Source organism: Mesoplodon densirostris, chromosome 2 (genome assembly GCF_025265405.1).
Source record: "Mesoplodon densirostris isolate mMesDen1 chromosome 2, mMesDen1 primary haplotype, whole genome shotgun sequence".
Lineage (NCBI taxonomy): Eukaryota > Metazoa > Chordata > Mammalia > Artiodactyla > Ziphiidae > Mesoplodon > Mesoplodon densirostris.
The window spans coordinates 62580492-62605552 of NC_082662.1; the positions used below are offsets into that span (position 1 = coordinate 62580492).

Consider the following 25061-nt stretch of genomic DNA (forward strand, 5'->3'; position numbering starts at 1 on the left):
CCCTGGTTGCACAGTGGTTGAGAGTCCGCCTGCCGATGCAGGGGACACGGGTTCGTGCCTCGGTCCGGGAAGATCCCACATGCCACGGAGCGGCTGGGCCCGTGAGCCATGGCTGCTGAGCCTGCGCGTCCCGAGCCTGTAGAAATCCTAGGAAAGTCGATTTACAATGGTTAAGAGCCACCATGCACTTTTCATACCTTTTAGCAAGATGCACAAAAAGATAAAAATTCTTATGTAAAAGATTGCATACTAGAATGAGACAGGATCCTAGAAATCCTTTTATATTTTATCATTCATTCTTTAAAAAAATATCTTATGTTGAAGAGATGTCAACTGCTCTGAATAAAATGTTGTGAATTTTATTCTGTTTTACAGCCAGAAATTGATTGTGTGAAGAGCCATGTGGTTTGTTTCACAGTGGTGCTGTAGGGACTAAGCGAAGGTTGCACAAGTCACTGTTTTGTCCATTTTATTAGTTTACTCTGTCTTATATAACACTGGGATTGACTTGCTCATGAGAGGTGCCCCATACACTAGGATCCTATTTGAGTGATCTGAGTATTAGGGCTGTCTTTTAATTTCAAGTTGTACTGACTTGTGCTCTTGGACCCCTGTGAGCAGCATGCCAGCACAAAGGACATAGTTCTTTGGGAAGTCTTTAATTAGAGGTGTTCCCCTTCTTCTCCCAGCCTCTTGGCTGAATCAAGAGTATCTTGCTTCCTGTACAAGAAATGACGTGCTATCCAGAGTCCACATCCAGACAGCTTCAGATCTGAAGGGGACTGTGTGATCTGTGAAAAGACTGTGTGTGCTGCTTTGCAAGTTGGAGATAATTACTCTTGACAGAGAAGGGCTTTGAAGTTGCTGTGTGAAGTCAGTGAAAAGCATTATGAAGGCTCCACATGAAAGGCTTATTTTCTTATTAGGTCTGCTGCTCGTAGAGGGACGATTGCATCTCATCATTCATCTTCTTTCCCTGTGGAAACAGAGTGTTGGGTTCTGTGCCATACTTGGCATGTGTCATCTTCCTAGGCCACCAAATTTCACAGAATGTTAAGTAAAAATTGCTTTCATGAGCACAAAACTGACTCCGCTCAGAAGAAAGACTTGGTAAAGTGAATTAGTTTTTAGTTTAACCCCAGAGAACATTGGGAGCAAATTGAACATAGGAGCTGATATTCAGCAAGTGACTGCTAAAATGGTGAAAAATGAAGCAGAGACCAAGATCCAGAGGCTCCCCTAGTCATGGAAAGGGTTCTGGGGTCAAAACAGTCCTATAATTTGGTTTCTGGTTGTCAAAAACCTGCCCTTTTCTGGAAAGTAATAAAATTCAAAATTCGGTATATTTGCAGTCTGAAAAAGATGGGACACAGAGTCCTGATTTGTACTTGGGGTAGTACATTTGATATGGAAGCAGTATCTGACATTCTAATCTGAAGAAAGTGGTTTTAAAAATGGAGACTCCATTGAGGAATGTAGTCTTAGTTCCCCTGCAGCAAGAGAGGCAGCCTGAAGGTCCCTGGCTAGAGTCAGTCAGTCATGTCTGTCTGCACTCTTTTCCCACTCAAGGACACAGTGATTCAAGTTAGCGTTCTAGGTATCAGCTTATCCACCTATCTTCCCCAGCACTTCTGGTGCATTATACATACCCTCTCCCCTGGCTGCTTTATTCTGCAATTTATTTGCTGTACTAGATATTAACCTTAAACTAGAAAACCTTTCATTGTTTTCAGATTGTTTCAGATATACTATTCTTGCCTCTATAATGAGATTGTTCACTTTTTTGATAGCAAGGCACATACTGTATCAAAAAAAATTTTTGTTACTGCTTAGTTCACGTGGCACATGGTAGGTGTTCAATAGATAGGAGGTCCCATATAATTTATTATCCAAATTGAAACACTTTTTAAGAGTAAAAGTGGATACTATTAGTTGTTATGCTGAGATAACAGGTGTAAATTTGGACATAAGATGAGTTTCTCAATCTATATTGGTAAGATGGTATTAATTTCTCCAGTGATCCCCTACCCATGATTCTTGACTTTTATACCTTTTCTTATCTCAGGAAACTTCCTGTTGGGGTTTTGAACAACTTCTTTCCCTCTAAAGCCTTTTTAGTGAGATTGTGTTTTCTTAAACCACATAGATGTCTCATGACTCGTTCCCTTTTTATGAGCCATTACATTCTTCCATATTCCTTCCATTTGTTTAGCAATATAATTCAGCAGTGAGAAGGCCGTGTACCGCAAAAAAAAAAAAAAAAAAAAAAAAGACTTCCTGACGTTACAGTTTTCTGCTCCATTTGCTGTGTTTTTGGTGGGGGATGTTCATTTTAAGTTTGCTTTGGCAAATACTGCTTGGACTCTGAATCAAAAAGAGACCCCTCTTACCCCTATGTAAAATCACTGACGTCATGAAATTAAAATTTCCTTGCCATTAGTATCAGTTCTTTACTGTTTCTTAGCCTTCATATTAATTTTTTGCACGGTACGCGGGCCTCTCACTGTTGTGGCCTCTCCCGTTGCGGAGCACAGGCTCCGGACGTGCAGGCTCAGCGGCCATGGCTCACGGGCCCAGCCGCTCTGCAACATGTGGGATCTTCCCGGACCGGGGCACGAACCCGTATTCCCTGCATCGGTAGGCGGACTCTCAACCACTGCGCCACCAGAGAAACCCCTTCATATTAATTTAACACATCTGTAATGAAATCCTCAGATGTGTTGTGCCTGTGCATAAATAAGGTAAGGAATAAACATAAATAAGACATTTTGGGTCCAATATTGTGTAGTCATGGCTATGTATTGACTCTGTTTTTCAGATAGGATTGCCAGGTCATTTAAGAGAAAAGTATTGGACACATTTGATGAAAATTTATAGACTAAATGAGAAAAAATATGATGTGGAAACTTTAATCTCAGCAATCTATACCATAGTTCAAATTTTATATTAGATGATCTCTCTTATATTCATATAATTATATTAATAGAAAATATTCTATTAAGAAAAAGGACGTTTGCATGACTGGCATTTATTCCCAGTGAACACCAGTTTGAAGTACTACACTCAGCAGGCTATATGTTAGCTGGGCTAAATGATATGTGCTTTTTAATTTTGAGAGATATTGCCCAATTGTCTTCCATGGATGTTGTGTGTCAATTTGCACTTCCACCAGCAAAGAATAAAAGTTCTTCCTTCCCCAACACTTGCCAACACAGGAATTTATCAATATTTGATCTTTGCTAATCTGATGGATGAAAAATGATATCTCATTATAGTTTTAACTTGCATTTAGTGAACATCCTTCATATATTTAAGAGACATTTGTATTTCTTTTTTACCAGCTTTCTCTCTGTTTCATTTTCCTATTGGGTGATGAATGCCTTGGCAGAGATTTTCTGTCCAGCTACCGGCAGTATTATTATTCTATATTCAGATTCAACAATAACAGTAGATATAGATAGACTTATAGAGTGAGATGATTTTTTTAAGATGGAGGTGCCAAAGAGTGAATTTCAGCATACTGATAATCTACATTTTTATTATAAATTTTTAACCCAGATTAAATGGATATATTATATTTCATAGTTATTTCTTTTTATGCTGTAAAGTGACAGAATTGTTCAGTATTGTATCTATTGCCAAATATTTTTAATGGGGCTTAAGCACTTTACTTTCTATTGTGCTTTAATTGAAGATAAAATAGATAAAATAATTTTGCTTTTCTTCTTTCCTTTGTAAATGACAGACTATTGTTTTTTTTTTCCTTTTGCTCTAAATAAAGAGTGTGTCAAAAGGCAGTGGACATTTGAAGCTAACTACAGAAAGTAACGTATTAAAGTTTCACCCAAAGAATTACATTTATACTTATGATGTTAAGTCCTATATAAGCATTTATTAAAAACCAAAAATATTCCCATGATGCAGGCTTCAGCATAAATATTATGCAATCATTTGCAGAAACTAAGATATAATGAATTTACTTGTCCAAAGTCAACCTACATGACCTCAGGCATTGGACACCGTCTTCTTCTTATCTCATTTACTAACTGCTACTTCTTGTTGTGCTGTTGTGTACCTATGATGTACTAGAACAGCATCCAGAACTCAGGGATACAAATACGATGAATATTTGGCCCCATCCCTAAAGAGATATATTGTTTTAATGGCTCTATTGAGGTATAATTGAACTTAACAATAAACCATGTATATCTAGAGTGTCCAGTTTGACCTGTTTTGACACCTATAAAACTGTCACTGCAATTAACATAATGAATGTATCTATCACTCCCTCAAATTTCCTGTGTTCCTTTGTAATTCCTCCCTTTTCCTCTTTTCTTTACCCCTTCCCTAAATAACTGCTGGTCTGTTCTCTGTCACTACAGTTTACTTTGCATGTTTTAGACTTTTATATAAGTGGACAAGTGTACTTTTTGCTTGGCTTCTTTTGCTTGGCATAATTATTTTGAGACTAACTCACATTTTAGTGTGTATCAATAGTTGTTCTTTTTTATTGCTGAGGAGCATTCAATTGTAAAGAAATACATCAATTTATTTATCTATTCATTTGTTGGGTTGTTTACAGTTCGGGGCTATTATAAATAAAACTTTAAATAATGTTTTCAGGACTTCTCTGGTGGCACAGTGGTTAAGAATCCGCCAGCCAATGCAGGGGACATAGGTTTGAGCCCTGGCCCGGGAAGATCCCACATGCCACGGAGCAACTAAGCCCGTGTGCCACAACTACTGAGCCTGTCTAGAGCCTGTGAGCCACAACTACTGAGCCAGAGGGCCATAGCTACTGAAGCCCATGTGCCTAGAGCCCGTGCTTCGCAACAAGAGAAGCCAGCACAATGAGAAGCCTGTGCACTGCAAAAAAGAGTAGCCCCCGCTTGCCGCAACTAGAGAAAGCCCCTGTGCAGCAACAAAGACCCAACGCAGCCAAAAATAAATAAAATAAATAAATTAATTTATATATATATTAAAAAGGTAAAGGGGTGATTTGCCTTTGACTGCCTGTTCAAGCTGATTCCAGGATGAAGGAAACCAACAGCATTTATTAGAGGTTTCTGACTCAATTGTCCAAAGCTCATTGGCAACCAAACAAGTATACAAATATCTCCAGGTCAGAGTAAATTGAACTGAGCTCCTGAACCAAGGATAAGGAGAATATAATTTCCTTCTCAGTAAATTAAATTATCCAGATCTAGCTACCACCTGCTTGCCCTCCCTGCCAGATCTGGGTAATGGATCCAGTTCCTCTGAAGGAGGGAATAAAAAGGCTGTTTGTTGGGACTTCCCTGGTGGCGCACTCGTTGAGAGTCCCCCTGCCAATGCAGGGGACACGTGTTCGAGCCCTGGTCTGGGAAGATTCTGCATGCCACGGAGCAGCTAGGCCTGTGCAACACAACTGCTGAGCCTGTGCTCTGGAGCGCACGAGACACAACTCCTGAGCCTGGGTGCTACCAAAAAAAAAAGAAAAATCTGTTGAGTTGCCGTTTGCATAAAGATCAGAAATATTTTGGCACCTGAAGGCACTGATTACATCAGTGGCTTTTACACTGAAATAAAATTCCTAGGAGGTCACTGGTTATTAGTTAGGCATTCCTTTAAGGCAATAAATAGTATATACTTCTTCTGAGAGGAAGACATCCTGGTTTGAAAACAAGTGACACATGCTTGTAGAAATGCTCAATTTATCAAAAACGTTTGTGACAGCAGGTAGTCATTAAAAAATGTTAATGTAGTAAACATTTTAACTTAAGAATGCACATCAGGGATTCCCTGGTGGCGCAGTGGTTCAGAGTCCGCCTGCCGATGCAGGGGACACGGGTTCGTGCCCCGGTCTGGGAAGATCCCACATGCCAAGGAGCGGCTGGGCCCGTGAGCCATGCCGCTGAGCCTGTGCGTTCGGAGCCTGTGCTCCACAATGGGAGAGGCCACGACAGTGAGAGGCCCGCGTACCGCAAAACAAACAAACAAACAAACAACAAAAAAACCGAATGCATATCAACTCATCAGTCTTTTGTGTAGGACAAAGGCTTTTTCTTCATTCATTTCAATAAATATGTATTAAACTTTTATTAGGCAGTATTCTAGATGCTAGAGATAGAAAATATATAAAAGAAACAAGCATCTCTGTCCATATACGTTTACTTCAGAGTGCAGTGGGTCTTATGTGGGGCTATGGGATTGCTCCAGTAGACTTCCTACTACCGGGAGCATAACTGAGCCCCAGCTTCTTGTGTACTCCCTCTCTTCCTCCTTCTTTTCATCAAATACTTATAAAATTCCTCTTATGACCAGGTACTCTGGACGTTGAGGCTACTGTGATATAAGCAAGGCTCAATTACTGCCTTGAAGGGATGACTAAATTTGGGAACACAGACAACTAAGTGAATATTTATAATAAATAATATTCAGATTCATATTAAAGGGATGGATGGTGTATTATGAAAACCTTCAAGAGGAAGTGATTAACTGTGTTTGGGAGAATTAGGGAAGTTTTCACAGAGAAGGTAATTATATATATATTTATATATTTATTTACTTATTTAATTTTGAATCATATAAATGTATTATCTACTTAAAAGGTTAAATAATTTTTGAAAAAAATAAGGTAATATTGAACTGAGTTTTGAGCAGTTTGAAGAATTTGTTGGGAGGAGAGGAGAGATTGAATACTGCCTTTTCAAAATGAAGATTCCTGAAAGTTTAGTAGTTCAGGAGACACTCCTTGGGCAATTCCGTGCGCCAGATGTTGTGTAATAGAAGGGAGGCTTAGAAAACAAATCGTGATAAAATAAAACAATTGCTTTTAATATTTTTTGTGATAGTGCTATTATGGTTACGTGCTTTTAAAAGAGTCTTTATCTTTAAGGGATCCATACAAAAATTTTTACAGATAAAATTTTATGGTATTTGGGATTTTCTTCAAAATTATATGTTGGAGAGAGCAAGGAGGTTAGGTATAAACGGCCAGACTGGCCATAAATTGATAATTGATGAAGCTGGGTAATGAGTACCAGGAGTTCATGAGACTATTTTTTGTAATAAACAGTAAAAACAAAACAATTAGACTTGATTCCTGACTTTGAAAAGCTCATAGTCTCTTGGAAAGAGAGATCCAAAGAGATTGTTTTAATGCATTACGTGGAGAAACACTTAACCCAGTAAGAAAGGCTGTATAATGTTACAGAATGAAATAATAGTTATTTAAACTAAAAATGAACCCTAGCCCATTCTACACTGTAGAGGGTGTGACACAGTTCTTTTCGTTGGCTAAATAAATCTCCATTCGACTCCCTTGCCTTTAGAGACTGGGGAGATGGGAGAAAAATTAGATTCAGACAAAATGACCTACATTTAATCATAGCATATGGATGAGTCTTTGGATACAAAAAAGGAAACCAGAGGTGGTATTTTTGAAATGCTGGTGTTTGAATAGAGGGAAAGAGGGAGCTGAGCAACAGTAGAGGATGCTTCCCTTAAAGCATCCTCTAACTGGTGGACTAATTTTTTTTTTTTTTTTTTGGCCCCCTGAGCTGCTTGCGGGGATCTTAGTTCCAGGACCAGGGATGGAACCAGCATCCTTGGCAGTGAAAGTGTGGAGTCCTAACTATTGGACCACCAGGGAATTCCTGGGGGATATAATATTGAATTGGTTGTGGGTGTTGCTGCTATACAACCTCGTCCATTGTCTCTAGGTCTTCACAAAAGGCTATGACACAAATGATTTGTCTGTTTTTTTCTTTTACTATTTTTCTTTTTGCAGAACACAAGGAAATAAACCTAAGTCCTACATGAGGAACACCTCAGTCATGGGAGGTGATATTGAAGAACTCTTGGGAACAAAAATTCAAGACCCATTAGAGACACGAGAGGGTTAACCGTAGGAATGCACAGATTTTAGGAGGAGGGATGCAGGATTACGCTGGAGGGTGGGTATGCTGACATGTGGGTTAAAATTGGAATTGGCTGTATCAAAAAGGAAGATGGGGGAGGGGGAAGGGTAAACTATGACAAAGCGAAAGAGAGGCATGGACATATATACACTACCAAACGTAAGGTAGATAGATAGTGGGAAGCAGCCAGCAGCCGCATAGCACAGGGAGATCAGCTCGGTGCTTTGTGACCGCCTGGAGGGGTGGGATAGGAAGGGTGGGAGGGAGGGAGACGCAAGAGGGAAGGGATGTGGGATCAGATGTATATGTATGACTGATTCACTTTGTTATAAAGCAGAAACTAATAAAAATAAATAAATAAATAAAAAGGAAGATGAAGCTAATATAATTGTCACTAGTATTTTGTTGGAAATAGTTTATCAGATGCTTTATTCTGTTAAGCAAGGAGTAAGGACTCTGGGCAATATCAATGCTCCAGATGCCCATGAGGAAGAAAAACCTCAGGAAGGGGCATGGGAGTTTCTGAGGAGAAGACAGAAGATGCTTGAAAGAGGGTAATAAAAGAGAGCCCTCTTTCAAAGGTGGTGCTCCCTGGGCCCTTGCACTCCACTTTATTTCATTCTAGGATGAAATAAACAGTTGACTCTGAGGGCCTAGCAATGACCTCTGCAGAAAACTGCAATTACCATCTAGCAGATATATTTGCTTTCAATGCCTGTTTGATCTGAAATGTGCTTTAAGTAAAATGAAATCTATATGGAATCCCTTTGGAAATTTTGGTCCTCATCCAACTACTTTAATCATTTAAATTCTGTACTTTAGCTTGTGCAATTTTTTAAACTGGCTCTTAAGCTAAAATTGTGTTGGTCAATAAAATTTCTGAATCCATCCACTTGGCAATATTGTCATTAAAGAAAAATAATTTTACACCAAAAAATTGGCAGCCAAACCAGGGTTTGAATAAAATAAGTAAATTATAGTAAACAACTCTCAGCTATTGAGTCAAGCGAAAGTTCATCTTCTATCCAAGTAATTGTTATAAGCCCCGGGTGTCCTCTGCAGCCACTACTTAATCCTTATTATATCCGGGTATTAAGGAAAATCAAGAATACAGATTCCAGACATTTTGTACTCTCATGCCCATTTGAATCGTCAGCTAAGGATATTAATTACCTGGCTCTTATACTAAAATAAAGTACCCTACTGAAACACAGCAGGACCCTATGGTCCTTCCCCCACTTTTGTCTGTAGAAAAACTTTAACCAAAGAATAAGTTTAATCAGAGAAGTGAGAAAGTGCAGAAGCAAAGGAAAATGGTCAAACAAGACCGAATAATAATAGTTTAGTCATTAAGCAAATTCAAGGACTTAAAAAATTTTTTTTAGAGCTTCTTTTTTTTTTTTTTACTCTTCCCATTAGTCTTTAAGTAAGATGTTCTTTTGAGGAAAGTCAACACACTTTTGTTTGGAATATAGACCAAAGATTACAGCCTGCTTTTACCTCATGACACGTACTGTTTTGAATCATAGCAGCAAGCACTCAGGCAGAAAATCATATTAGCAGAGGCTAAATGGTGGCTTGCGGTTCTGAACTGTATTCACAGCACAATTTTAAACGCAGAAATGTTTCTCTTAAAATAAATTTATTTATTTACTTTTGGCTGTGTTGGGTCTTCGTTGCTATGCTTTCTCTAGTTGTGGCGAGCTGGGGCTACTCTTAGTTGCAGTGCACGGGCTTCTCATTGCAGTGGCTTCTGTTGTTGCAGAGCACGGGCTCTAGGCACGCGGGCCTCAGTAGTTGTGGCTCTCGGCCTCTAGAGCACAGGCTCAGTAGTTGTGGCACACGGGCTTAGTTGCTCTGTGGCATGTGGGATCTTCCTAGACCAGGGCTCGAACCCGTGTCCCCTGCATTGGCAGGCGGATTCTTAACCACTGTGCCACCAAGGAAGTCCAAACACAGAAATGTTTAATGGCACACTTGATATGATTAACTTGCATTTAATTCATATTTACTGGACTATGCACTCTTATGACTTTCAATATTATGTTGTTTGAACAGAAGAGGTTATGACATGGATCTGCATACAATAGCCCCTGGCCCACCAACTATGTTCCGGGAAATCTGAGGTTTTACTTTGGTGCCATCTTAATGCTACATTATCATTCTAGCTTTTACTTATATTGGTTTGTACATGGCCATATACTGCTTTTTATTACCCACTTAATGTTCTATCCAATAGATATCACTATAGTAGAATGTATCTTCAGGTACGGTTTAAAAATATTTATGCAATAATAAAAATTTGGTAGATAGCTGTGAAGACTTCATGATATGTCAGTGTGTTGTTATAACTGCTGATTATTTGGCTAGAATTTGTGTTAGATACATGTTAGATATATAAGATATCAGAGTAGATATTGGTTTCTTTGTTTCCTACCCATTACTTGATCTCTCTTCATCTAGTAATAATGTCCTGATTTACCTTGGGAAACATTTTTGTAGATGCATATTTGTGCACAATAAAGTGGTTGAAATTCTTACATATTTTGAAGATAGAGTCAGTAAGATTTGTTGATGAATTAGATAAGCATGTATGGAAAAGAGAGGAATTAAGAAAAACTCTAAAGATTTTGGTCTGATCAACCAAAACCAGCATCTATCACCATTTAGCATAATGCATATTTATTTATTTATTTTTGCTTTCTTCCACTAGTGGCTTGAGACCAAGTGCTTTCTCTTTATTCCTAGAAACTAGAAAAATACCTGGGGTATAATATACTTTTGATAAGAATTTTTAAATGAATAAATGTGTAAGTATTTCTGTGGCATAGATTTCATAGAGTTACATGGAATCAAAGAAAATGCATAAACTTAATTTTGATATGTTTGAAATTACCCTCTAAACCTAATTGCCAATTACCATTCCACTAACTGTATGTTAGAATGCCAAGGTTAAAAATGAATGGGAAGTATGGTAGGCAGAATAATTCCACACCCCCCACCCAGCTGCGCCCACTTTCACACACCTAAGAGATGTCCATTTCTTAATGCCCTGAACTTGTGACTATGTTACCTTACCTGGCAAAAGGGAACCTGACGTTGTGATTAATGTTAAGGGACCTTGAGATGGGAAGAGGCTGTGTGTAGTCAGAAAGTGATGTGACAATGGGAGACAGAAGTAGTCAGAGAGATATAACATTGCTGCCTTTGAAGACAGAGAAAGTGGACCACAAGCCAAGGAATGCAGGAAGTTTCTAGACAATGGAAAAGGCAAGAAAATGGATTTTCCTTTAGAGCCCCCAAAAGAGAACACAGTTGTGTTGACACTGTGATTTTAGCCCAGTTGAGACCATATCAGACTTCTAACCTAAAGAACTATAAGATAATAAATTTGTGTTTAAGCCACGACATTTGTGATAGTTTGTTTCAGCAGCAATAGAAAACTAATAAAGGCAACATTTCAACAGGTAAATCAGGGGTGGTGAGGTTGGTTGCATGTCTGATGAAAAGGTGAGAATGAGCAAAATATGGAGGCAGACAGACACTAAGGGCAAATAGAGAAGGACTATACATAAGGTACACAGACTGATAGTAACAATTCTGGAATGGCAGTTTAAGGCTACACATTGAAGACGTTGGATGCCAGGCTAGGGGATTATAGTTTATTCAATGAACAATTTTGACTCATTACAGATTTTAGAATTGGACAGTGAAGGAAAGGCTGAAGGAAAATCATGAGAATATTAACTTGGAAATGGTGTTTAAGAGGGTTTGGGTAGTTGAAGTGAGTGAGGCTGGATCTAAGGAGACTAGTTAAAGGTTCTTACAAGAAACCTTATTATTATAATAATAATAACCTCCATTATGATAATAATAGAAACAATAATGTAATGATATCATTATTATGATAGATTGCATTTATTGCCTGTTTATGCTCTGTGCCAAGAGCTTTCCATGAATTGTCTGACGTTTCCTTATAGCCCAGTGGATAAATGCTGTTATTATCTTCATTTTATAGATGAGGAAGTGGAAGCTTAGAAAGGTGAGGCAATTTTTCATGATTATACAATTGACAAATGGTAGGGCTGGGACCAGAACTCAGCTCTCAGAGCTCTCGGCTCTTCCGCTTGCTCTTCAGGATCCAAACAAGCATGGTGATCTTGGGACAAAACATGAACTTTTCTTTTATTTACTGAGTTTCTTTAATCAGATTCATTTTCAGTGGGTTAGTAGAATATTTGTGCAAGTTGTGATGACCAAACCAGCTACCCAAATTCTTATTTTGTTTTTTAACATTTTTGTCCCTTGGTTTTTAAGTGAAGAGCTTGGTCCATATGACACCATTTAACACTACACATGGACTTAATTGAAGAATTTCTCATATTTATTGATCACCTGGTATAAGGCAGGCACACAAATTTAATTCTGCTGAGCATTTAGTTCATTTGTTTTCTTCCTCTCAAGTTATGTGTGTGTGTGTATGTTTTAAGTTAATTTCAAAAGGTTCTTTGAGGTTTAATTCTTATTGTGAAAATTATGCTTTTGAAATATATACATACTAAGTGAGAGGCTTTGAGAAGTCTTCAGATTAAATCAGCAAATATTTGAGGTTCCACATATTAGGACTCTTCTAGATTGCCAAGGTCAGAAATCTTATCTAAATAAAATTAACACAAAGAATAATTTGTTATGAAATTGACGTATTTAATGGAACCTGTGGATAGAAATGCAGATGTTTTCAAGGACTAAGTAGAAGTGCTTATATATCCCTAAATCATCTCACCATCTCTCATTTCTGCTCACCTCTGTACATCTATTTTATAATTCTCTCTCTCTTTGTAGGCCCTTTGTCTTTAGTTTTCTGATCTAAATAGCAGTAAGCATTCTTCCTTTCTCTCCAATATCTCCTGATTTGCTTATTACTATTTCAGCCACTGAAGAGAAATTGGCTTTTATTTTCAATTCCAGTTTCACAAGTTATAGGAAAAGAACTGATTGATTTCAGCTGGAGTCAGGTATCCGCCTCTGTATAAACTATAGCCCAAACCAGAGCCACAGTGTACCAAATGTAGTGGTGTGTTGATTTGGAGAAGGGCAGGGGTGAGGGAGGTGGGCAGAGGGGTGTGAAAGGGGGAATTTGGGGGGGCTGGAGGGACCAATCTGTGGTGATTGCCATCTCTGAGGTATAAATACTCTCACCACGGCCATTTTCCCAATGTGATAGCACGGAATGTGAATTTGGAAGAGATGCTAACAATCAGCTTTCACAAGATAACATGAAGTAGCTCTGAAAATGACTGTTCCTATAGTAACTGCCTAGGTGAGAGAACATTTCTCAAGAAAGTAGGAGATTTTTGACAAACAAATCAATGTGTCTAACACAGCCCACGTTGTACAGTAAATACTGTTGTTATTTTCTCCAATACATGATTTCTTTTTACTCATTTTTTAAAGTTAAGGTAGTAACATAACAAATAGCATTCTATCATTTTAGTTTTCTGAATATACACATCCAGCAAGATATATAATGCTAAATGTGATGATTATGACTTTGATATTTCCTGTCTAATTAAATGGATAAATCAACAAGTTATAACTGCTTTATGTGTGAAATAAGACAGAGGAAATGTGGTTACCTTAATTCCAGAAGTGGCTGAGGTAGCACATAATATGGCAGAGCTGTTCCCCAAAAGAGAAGTAACTAGAACTTGGTCAAGAGAGATGATTGGCTTACATTTCTCAGGTTATCACAAATTACAAGCAAGGGCACATGTTGGGAATCCTGGCTTTTGGAAGGCAGAAAGATGTAAGTAGCAGAACTAGTGATTTGGCTAAAAATTGTGTAACATGTAAAATTATCATTCCAGTAATTCAATTTTTAATAAAATTGAACAAACTTTTAAGCATTAGCAAAATTATAAATTTCACATGATTGGACTTCTTGTGGAAAAAAACCCAAAAAAACTATCTGTATGTATTGACTTAATACTGAACCAAGCCTAGGCCACAGTCATGGGTGCAAGAGTGGTAAGAGACACATGGTACAAAAGAGGCTGTAAGCAAGTAAGGACAGCAGAGAACACTGATATGAGAGGAGATGCGTGTGTATGTGTATTAGTAAAACTGCTGTGTATTATGCAATGTTTCACATATGAAAATTTTAGTAAAATCTGTATTGCTCACCAATGTCTTGTGAAACGGACTATTTTTTAAAAATGGGGGAGTCAGTGAAATGCTGAATCCTACTTTCACGTCAGCATGAAGTGAAATTGGAGATAGTTCATGGAACGATAACTATATATGCTATCTTGGGGTAACATGGGAAAAAATACTCTCTTTTCTTAAAAATTAATAAAATTAAAAGAGAATGTTGGCAAGAAACTAAAGATAAAAATTTAAATCTCTGTTGATGTGAATAATATTAATATTTTAACTATTTTAAAAACATTTTTCAACTTTGTATTTTGATATAATTGTAGACTCATGGGACATTACAAAATGGTACAGAGTCTCATGTACCCTCCCCTTAGCTTCCCCCAGTGATGTCATCATATATTGCTATGGTACAATATCAAAACCAGGACACTGGTACATTTCTGTTAACCAGAGTACAGACTTTATTTAGCTATCTCCAATTTTTAACCTGCATTCGTGTGTGTGTGCAGTTCTGTGTAATTTAATCCCAAGTATAGATTCATGAAACCACCCCACAGTTAAGATACAGAACTCTTCCATCACCACAGAAGAACTCAATCATGCTACATCTTTGGATTTGCAACCCCTATCCACATGCTTGTCCCGGAGAAACTGCTAATCTGCTCTCCACTGCTGTAGTTTTGTTATTTTGAGAATGTAGATAAATGCTATCATACAGAATATAACCTTTTTTTTTTTTTGGCCACGCCACACAGTGTGTGGAATCTAGTTCCCTGACCAGGGATCAATCCTGGGCCCCTGGCATTGGGAGCATGGAGTCTTAGCCACTGGACAACCAGGGAAGTCCCAGAATACAACTTTTGAAGTTGACTTTTTTTTTTTTTTTCCAGCACAATACCCTTGAGGACTTTCTAGGTTGTCACATGTATCTATATGTCGTTCATTCTTTTTTATTGCTGAGTAGTATTCCATTGTATGGGTGTACCAACATCTACTCAATCATTTGTCCTTTGAAGGATATTGGGGTTTCTAGTATTTTGTTACTACAAATAAAATTCTTATGAACATTTGCGTATAGGTTTTATGTGAACATAAATTTTCATTTCTAACTTTATTTTTAAGCTATAAAATATTAAACATTTATTTTTCCCTTAAACTTTTTTTTTAACCACTTGTTATTTTTACTCATAACATTTCTGACACCAAATGTGTGGGTATTTCTTCTCACACCAATCAATTCTCCAACTCTCTAGACACCAACTGGGTGTCCAACAATTCAATTCTGACACTATCTAACTGGAGTTAGTATCAGATCCCACAGGGTAAAGGCTCAATCTCACAAGACTGTTCCCACTTTAGACACCATTTACAAGTCCTGAGCTACCTGTACTTCTGACTTGACCAGCTATCAATTGTGGGTTCCCATGACCCTCCCCTCAGATTTGATAATTTGCCAGAACTGCTCATAGAACTCAGGAAGGCACATACTATTACGAGTTTATTATAAAAGGATACAACAAAGAACAGTCAAATGGAAGAGATGCACAGGGCAGGGTGTGGAGAGGGTGGGTGGCTGCCCGCTCTGGACAGACCACTCTCTCAGCACCTCCATGTGTTCCTCAACCTGGATGCTCTCTGAACCCTGTTGTCCTGGGTTTTTTATGGAGATTTCATTACACAGGCACGATTAAATCATTGGCGACTGATAACTCAATTTCCAGTCCCTCCCCTTTTGCAGGAAGTTGGGAGGTAAGGCTGAAAGTTCTCAGCTTCTAATCAAGGCTTGGTCCTTCTGGCAATCAGCCTCCCTTCTGCAGCTATTTAGGGGCCAAGAGTCACTTCATTAGAACAAGAGCTATACCTATCCCTCTCATCACTTGGAAAGTTCCAATGGTTTTAGGGGTTGTGTGACAAGAACCAGGGACAAAGACCAAATATATTTCTATAATACCATGCTATTGTAGAAATTCTCTATTCTGAAATGTCAAATAACTTTATCAGAATTGCAGTACGTAACTCGGATCATTGCATCTAATGGAATCTATTAAAGAATATATTTTTACTGAATATGTGATGCACTGTTCTGTGTGACTCAAGCTGTTTTTTAATGAACATTGTGTACTTTACGCCTCACTTTTCATCAATAATGAAAATTAATGTTAGAAAGGAGGTTTCTTGTGACATTTCTATTTCCATAAAGTCTATCAATAGTAAATTGAACTAGTGCTTGAGGATAGCCTTCTGCAAAGGGATAACTGTTATTTAAAATTGCTCTTTCAGGATGTCCCTGGTGGTCCAGTGGGTAAGACTCTGCACTCACAATGCAGGGGGCCCTGTTTCGATCCCTGGTCAGGGAACTAGATCCCACATACATGCCACAACTAAGAGTCTGCATGCTGCAACTAACACCTGGCGCAGCCTAAATAAATAAATTTTTTTAAAATATATAAAATAAAATTGCTCTTTGAATGCTGGTATAAATTTGGGACATTTGAAAATGATGGGAGTTATTAGTATATTTCATGTGGCTCGCATTGCAATTTCTTATGATGGAAAATAGGTACCCTCAGGTCATACTGAGGAGAGAAATTGCTCAAGCCGCAAAGGTCCTTAGCTCTACTCTGAATTAATCCTTAGACATATGACACTAGGAATAACTGAATTATTTCTGCTCATTGCAAGAGGTTAAATAAACTGAATAGCTAAGAGACAGTTTTCAGAGCTTAACCCTTTAGTTCTCGAATTTTCGCACCAATAACACACACTGTCTGAATTTATTGTATTGGCTGTTGAAGTGTCAGACTTGTTTATTTACATTAAAGTGTGAGATGATATTGAGGGAGAAAATAGATTTACTCCTGTCTGCTTCATTGGCTTAGTTCCAAAACAGAGGACCTGGCAGGGATGTTTCCTGTCATTGTCAAAACGGTATACGTGAGAAAGTCTACATACATACATCTCCAAAATAAAATATAATTATGATTACTAAATAAAATGTTACAAACAACAAAACATTTTAAATGCCTTTCCACATGATTACAATACATGTATTAGTGTACTGCAGTTTGAAGGAATAGGTATACATGTTCTATTTTTGACACACCCAAAGCAAAGGACAAATTTTTTTCCACTCTGAGAGATGGATGTGACTAGAGGGTGAGGCTTAGGCATTTTGAAGAAAATTTATGAGCCAGGTTTTAGGAATGCACACCTGATGGCATACAATTTGAATATAAAGTCCAGATCTTCAGTTTTTCTTATCCCCCCCCGACAAGACACTGGATCTTTGTGACTTTTGTTGCCAGAATATGCCTATCTTTTCTTGGGCACATTAATTAGACTTAGAACTGAATCCAATTAAGCTTATTTCTTTTCTCCTATTTTTTCCAGTTCTCTGAAAAGTTGTTGTCAAAGAGTTTCTTTGACTAAGGCAGTTGGTGCAGCCTGTAATTCCAACTCTCAGTGAACAATGACTCTTTGGATATTTATTCTAAGATTACAAATTTTGACTGTTATTAGTATTACTTTTTCTGACTCATGCGGCAGTCCTGTGAAATAGTTTTCCCCATTATTACTATTTTAGGAGATATCAAAGCTCATAGAATGACTTGCTCAAGTCTCAAAATCATGTCAGCACCTGAACTTGAACCCATGGCTTATGGGCTTTCTGACTCTTACAACGGAAAGACACAGTCCCTGTCATTTAAGAGACCAAGATCCATCCCAGACTGGGGATTATACGGTCCGTTGCATCCCCTCCAAACAACACAAGGCAGGGAAATGAAATAAAATGACACTTAAATCTGCCTGTTTATGCCTCTTAGTGAAGATATGATTGAAACCAAATAAGGAGTTTATTTTATGCAGTTTTAATTTTTTTGGGTTTATACTAGACAAACTGTTGAGAAGCACTTGATGAAGGGAGGTTTCATATAAACAGAAGTAAAGTCCTGATCACTCACATTCTTCATTCTCTTTTCTCCCCAATTCGGTTCTGGTTCTTGTCTAGTCTTGCTGTCAGACCGCCTGGAAGCTGGCGCAGGAAGCAGAAAGCTGGGCTACTTTCCAGTGAGAGAATCTTTTCTGGGTCACTTTCACACATTTTTACACTCTGAAAGCAGGGATTTTTCTGGCCGAGCAAGAACACTCTTTACTGTCTTGTGTTCCTTTAGTATCTCCTCAGACAGGCCCAGCATTTTTCATCTGACAAGACAGAGGTAGGGTCATTAATAATATTTTCTCTTCATATTTGATCACCTGGTCAGTTTTGTTTACGGTTCATTCTCTGAGATGTTAAAAAAATCATTCATTGTAAAATTCCTCTTTTCTACTGAGATCATGTTTTACTACCTCTGCTTAGAATGTCTCTATACATTTCCATAAAAATACCTAAAATACTCAAATCCAATCATAGACAACCTGCTGAAATTTAAAGGAAGCACATTAATATTTACCTTGTGAAGCTACCATTGTGTGATAATTTTTATGCCAGTGACTATAATTTGTATACCTGACATTTCAACTCTTGTTGAATTTTTTGGAAAACTGTAGCAACTGTATGACAGTTTTGCCCTGCTTCATCTTATGAAAATACATGTCATTTAAGTGAAATATGAATTAGTGACATAAGGTGAGGTTTTAAGGAAAAAGCCCAAGTGACCAAACTCATATATTTTAAGAGACCCCATGACATTTTAGAGGACAGGAAGCACCTAAATAACCACCACTTATGCAAATCCAAGTCGGTTTCTGGCCATCTACACCATTCCAGGATGCTTGTCTTTTTTTTTTTTTTTGCGGTATGTGGGCCTCTCACTGTTGTGGCCTCTCCCATTGCGGAGCACAGGCTCCGGACGTGCAGGCTCAACGGCCATGGCTCACGGGCCCAGCCGCTCCGCGGCATGTGGGATCTTCCCAGACCGGGGCACGAACCCGTGTCCCCTGCATCGGCAGGCGGACTCTCAACCACTGCGCCACCAGGGAAGCCCCAGGATGCTTGTCTTTTCTTGCCCAGTCCCACTCTATATTAACTAGTGTTACTTTGTAATATACTTCATAAATTAATTGGATTGCTGACTTCCTAAGAAAAAGAATGAACATTAAAAGATTCTGATTAGGGCTTCCCTCGTGGCGCAGTGGTTGAGAGTCCGTCCTGCCAATGCAGGGGACACGGGTTCGTGCCCCATTCCGGGAAGATCCCACATGCCGCAGAGCGGCTGGGCCCGTGAGCCATGGCCGCTGAGCCTGCGCATCCGGAGCCTCTGTTCTGCAATGGGAGAGGCCACAACAGTGAGAGGCCTGTGTACCGCAAAAAAAAAAAAAAAAAAAAAAAAGATTCTGATTAAATAATTAAGAACCCGTATTGCTTTCCGAATGAAAATCTAACTAGACCTCCATTGTGCACTATGGAAATGTGCTCCATAAAAATAGGATATAGAAATGATTATGACACAGCTTCACTCTTTAAGGAGGATATAACTCACAGAAAGATAATTCTAAGACAGTGTGGTAAGTGCCATGTGAGTGGAATGCAGAGCACTGAGGAGGGGCTCCTGATTCAGCTTAGGATAGAGAGAGGTTGCGGTAAAGGTTTATCAGAGGCAATGAACCAGGAGATGTTCTTAAAGAATGAGTAAAATTTCGACACATAGGAAAATTTTGAAGACAAATCTTTAGGAGATTCTCTCAAATAAGAAATCTCCTGATGATCAATGAGGTATTGATGTGCATATTATTTAAACTCGTAAGAATAAAATTTCTATAAACCCCAGAGGATCATTGTTACTGCTCTCTGTAGGGGTCTTGAAGTATTTATTTGAACGAACCATCTGTAACTTTTAAACTTCATTTTATTGGACCCTACTGCAAGGGGGAAAATATCCTCAGAGTGATAGGGTTAGTAATATTTAACTGTAACTCTAGATTAGACAATTGTGTTGTATTTTGTTGAATTTGGAATTTAGTATTCAGATTTCCCACTGGGCAAAGTCAAAATAAATGCAACTTGAGTGGTGGACAATTACAAGGCGTTATTCAACTCTTTACTAATACAGCAAAACTAAGTGAATGAGCCCCCAAAGGCTAACTGAATCACCAAAGTTCAACCTTTCTCTGGCAAGATCTTGAGGAGGTGCCAAAAAGAACTCCTTTAATGGTGTCCCAAAGGAAAGGTGTCGTTATAAACAGAGCAGAAAGTGCCACCTAGTGGTCTTGGAGGGAAATATAGGAAATGTACTTTCTAAAGTGAAGAGCTGGAATAATTTTGCTGTTTTCCAAGCTTTTGCACCACACTTGCTTGTTTTTTTGAGTTTCAAGTAATTCAAAGAGTGCATATCATGCAAAGTACTGGTAATTTCAAACTGTGTTTGTCCACTTCTTGCAGATTGGCTAGAGCAGAGACACACTCAGGTGACCTCAGGTGATGAGAGTTTATGGAAAGTACACATGTGTAAGAAAAGAGATACAGAAAACTTAATTAGTGGTCAAAACAGCCAGATCTCTTTGAGAATTGGAACCAGAGCTCCTTGTTCAAAAATTACAGCAGTTCTAGTGATCTAAGAATCACTTTGTTCATCTTATCATATGAGAAGCTTGGGTCATTTTACCCCACTCTCAATTATCCAGCAGAACACTAGCTGTTAGATATTTTTTTTTTTATTTTTTTTTTATTTTTTTTTTACAAATTTAATCAGTTATACATATACATATGTTCCCATATCCCCTCCCTTTTGCGTCTCCCTCCCACCCTCCCTATCCCACCCCTCCAGGCGGTCACAAAGAACCGAGCTGATCTCCCTGTGCTATGCGGCTGCTTCCCACTAGCTATCTACCTTACGTTTGGTAGTGTATATATGTCCATGCTGCTCTTTCACTTTGTCACAGCTTACCCTTCCCCCTCCCCATATCCTCAAGTCCATACTCTAGTAGGTCTGTGTCTTTATTCCTGTCTTACCCCTATGTTCTTGATGACATTTTTTTCTTAAATTCCATATATATGTGTCAGCATACAGTATTTGTCTTTCTCTTTCTGACTTACTTCACTCTGTATGACAGACTCTAGGTCCATCCACCTCATTACAAATAGCTCAATTTCATTTCTTTTTATGGCTGAGTAATATTCCATTGTATATATGTGCCACATCTTCTTTATCCATTCATCCGATGATGGACACTTAGGTTGTTTCCATCTCCGGGCTATTGTAAATAGGTAGCTGTTAGATATTTATCCTCTGGGCAGGAGACCCAAGATTTCTTCCCTGAAGAAATTAAACAGTTCCATAGAAATGATCTCCCTGCGTAAATGCTCACTCCCCTCCAAGTAACTCAAAAGCAGTGGCTGCCAGCCTTGGCCCTACCTATGTGATTCTCAAACTTTTAGGATCACTTGGAGGTTTCCTTAAAACACAGAGGTCTCATGCTTTGAATTTCTGATTCACTAAGTTTGGGATGAAGCCAGGCAACTTGCCTTTTTAACAGGTCCCCAGATGATGCTGAGAACCATATTTTGAGAACTACTCATGTGGATAGTACCTCAATCAGCTTTTCAGAGCCTCTTTCTTACATGTGAATAGGCAAAAGAGGATTGTTATATATTTGGGGTGGGGGGACTTCAGCAATGAAAGAGAAAAGTAAAGACAGAAATATGGTGGGAAACAGAAGAGAATTTAAAAGTTTTGAAAAAGTATTACATTCATCCATTCGTGTTTTCAAAAATATCTATTGAATGCCAAGTAGATGCCAGGAATTGTTCTAAGAGATGCTAGGGACATAGCAGTGATATAATCTTCAGAAGTTTGAGAAAAAGATGACTTTCAACTAAGTATTCTATGCTCAGTCATCCTGTAATTCAAGCGGAGGGGTAGATCAAAAACATTTTTAGGTATGCAAAAGTGTTATTTGCCCACCAAATTTTTATTTCTCAATGAAATTTGATATACTCTAGTAAAATGAAGAAATAAACTAATAGGAGGAAGAATGGGATCCAGAAGTGCAGTCTGAGAAAATCCTTAGGATGATAATCATGAAATAAGTCTGAGAAACAGCCTGGTTTACACTAGGAAAATAGAAGACTCCAAGAGGAGGTCTCCGGAAAAATTTCATAGAGGATCTGCTCTGTTGAATCTTACAAAAAGGAAAATTATTATTAAAAACAAATTTTATGAAGGAAAGAAAAACTCAGGAAATCTGTACAGGAAAAGAAATATAATCAGTGTGAACTTCTCGGCTTTGCAAATTCTTAAACGTGTAAACAGATGTTAACGATTTAAATGAGACTTTATACAACTGTGTTGGAAGAAAGATGAAGAAGAGATGGAAAGGAAGAGATGGCAAGAGAGGTAAATACTCGTACATTATAGTAGTGAATAAATACAATTAAAAATAGCTAATTAAATAATAGCAGCCTGCAGATATTATTTCCAGATTTGATGTGAACTGCCAAAATAAATAGTGCAAGGACTTGGCAAGTGTTTCCCCTTAGAGAATGAGATGGATATGTGAGGAGAGATAAGACAGAAGATTATTGCTTTTCTTTATGTCTTTTCATCCCATTTTATTTTTGAATTATATTTATGTATTACTTAGACAAAAATTTAAAAAAAATTTTGAAAAAATAGAAAGCTCTTGGGGGTAGAATTAATACATTTTATTTTAGGGCTTTTCTTGTGTTAGGAAAATCTGTCCTTCATTCTTATTTTTATTAATAGGAAGTGGAGAATACTTTTGTTCAGAAAGAAGGACATTTTACATTTACAAACTTAGTTTAACTGTCTTCTCTTTAATCAGATTAGACTTAGAAAAATAAGTTTAGGAAGATAATCTTGGAGCCTATTAGATTCTCGCTATGATAAGCATCACCAGAATCTGGAGTTTGTACAAAGTGGGCTCATCTAAGACTTCTTCTAACTCTTCATCCAATAAATACTGATTATGAATGTGTTGTGTACCTAGCAGTGTAAAACTAACAGAATTTATTACTACTGTTGTTATTATTAAAGTGTTATTCTACCTATGTCATGTGTTTTCAGTCAGGAAATTAGAAACTGAGGAGAACAGACATCCTCTGAGTGGGGTCATTTCAGGATCTTCAAGCAGGAGAAGGGAGATGGGAGGAAGGTCTGCTTTCACGGGCAAGAGAAGCATAGTGGTTTTGGAGACTTAAGTTTCTCAGATTCATCTGAATCATTCAAATTTCCACTCCAATTCTGAGAGGCAGTGATTTCAACTTATTGATACATTGCAATTCTGTAACCCAAAGGGTGAATGTGGGACAGAATACCACAAAATAGAATCCATCGGGCTACCTGTAATAGGATCCTTGGAGTAGACCCTCAAGGAAAGCAGTGTAGCAAGCTTTGTATTAAGAAAATTTTCAAAATGGTTTGGCAGAATTTGTTTGTTCCTGTAGAATTGCTCTTTGAAAAGTAATGAGCAGCCGTTTTTCTCTCCCCTGTAACTGTAATGACTACCTATACCTTCTTTGTCTGCTTAGGCATGGTCCCAATTAAGCACCTCTTCCTTTGGGAAATCATTCTTCAATTTATTATTTCTTCCTTCTTGTCACCATTCCATCTAGAATTTGCTTCTGTTATTGCAAATAATAACAACTGCAGATGCAGATTCAAATAAGTAAGTGAAATGAGGATGTCTCTTTTTTCAATTTTTTTTTTTTTTTTTTGCGGTACGCGGGCCTCTCACCGCTGTGGCCTCTCCCATTGCGGAGCACAGGCTATGGACGCGCAGGCTCAGCGGCCATGGCTCACGGGCCCAGCCGCTCTGCGGCATGTGGGATCTTCCCGGACCGGGGCACGAACCTGTGTCCCCTGCATCGGCAGGCGGACTCTCAACCACTGCGCCACCAGGGAAACCCAGGATGTCTCTTTTTTATTCAAAATATGGGAGACGGCGTTACATTGTGGTTAAGACACCTGGGTTGATTGCCTGGCTCGTCCACCTGCTGGCTAAGTGAACTCTGGGCCTAAATTCCTTATCTGTAAATGATGAAAATAATAGTATCTACCTCAAACTTTTCTGGCATCAAAGTCAATATCTTTTTTTCTTTCTCCTGCTACCAAGAGTTACTGGGTTGAGAACTCTGATTTAATCTTCTAGTTGGTTTATTTATTTTATTTTTTCAATTTTTAAAGTTGAAGTATAGTTGATTTACAATGTTGTGTTAGTTTCTGGTGTCCAGCAAAGTGGTTCAGTGATATATATATATAAATATATGTGAATATATATATGAATATATATATGAATATATATATGAATATATATATTCTTTTTAATATTCTTTTCCTTTATGGTTTATTATAGGATATTGAATACAGTTCCCTGTGCTATACAGTAGGACCTTGTTGTTTATCTATTTTATATAGTTTGTATCTGCTAATTCCAAACTCCTAATTTATCCCTGCTCTACCCCCTACCCCTTTGGTAAACATAAGTTTCTTTTCTGTGCCCGTGTGTCTGTTTTGTAAATAAGTTCATTTGTATCATATTTTAGATTCCACATATAAGTGTTATCATATGGTATTTGTCTTTCTCCATCCAACCAGTCAATTCATTTAAATGATCATATGGTTCTTCCTTCCTTCATTTCATTGGTTGTTTGACTGATTGGGTTTATGTCTGTTTGTTGTTATCTGCTCTGTTTTTTAAATTTTATGTAGGCAAAGAATTATTTTACAGGGTTTGGTTCTCACCATCCATTCAGTGTGCTTCTTGCCAGGTTTTAGATACTGAGATAAATAAGATTAAAGTCCCTGTCACCAAGATACTCATAGTACCCCCATTTAAGCAACGTTTTATATTTCAGCATGAAAGATGGTTTAAGTATTCTAGTGGAAGGGTTAAGAGCTTTGCCATTTATTAGTACTAAATCTTGCTAATCCTTTTTTTCCCTCTGTAAAATAAGAATAATAATAGTACCTACCTCATAGGATGCTCTCAGGCAGCGTTTCCCAAACTTGGCTGATTATAAGAATCACATGAAGCACTTAAAAA

The 25061-nt window shown here is 38.0% G+C and overlaps 1 non-coding gene across 1 annotated transcript; it reads left to right on the forward strand.

Annotated features, from left to right (window-relative positions):
* The first annotated feature begins 16341 nt into the window (after nucleotides 1–16341).
* TRNAV-CAC (transfer RNA valine (anticodon CAC)) lies at nucleotides 16342–16414 on the forward strand. Its single transcript has one exon. It is a non-coding gene; the product is annotated as a tRNA-Val (tRNA).
* The last annotated feature ends 8647 nt before the right edge of the window (nucleotides 16415–25061 follow it).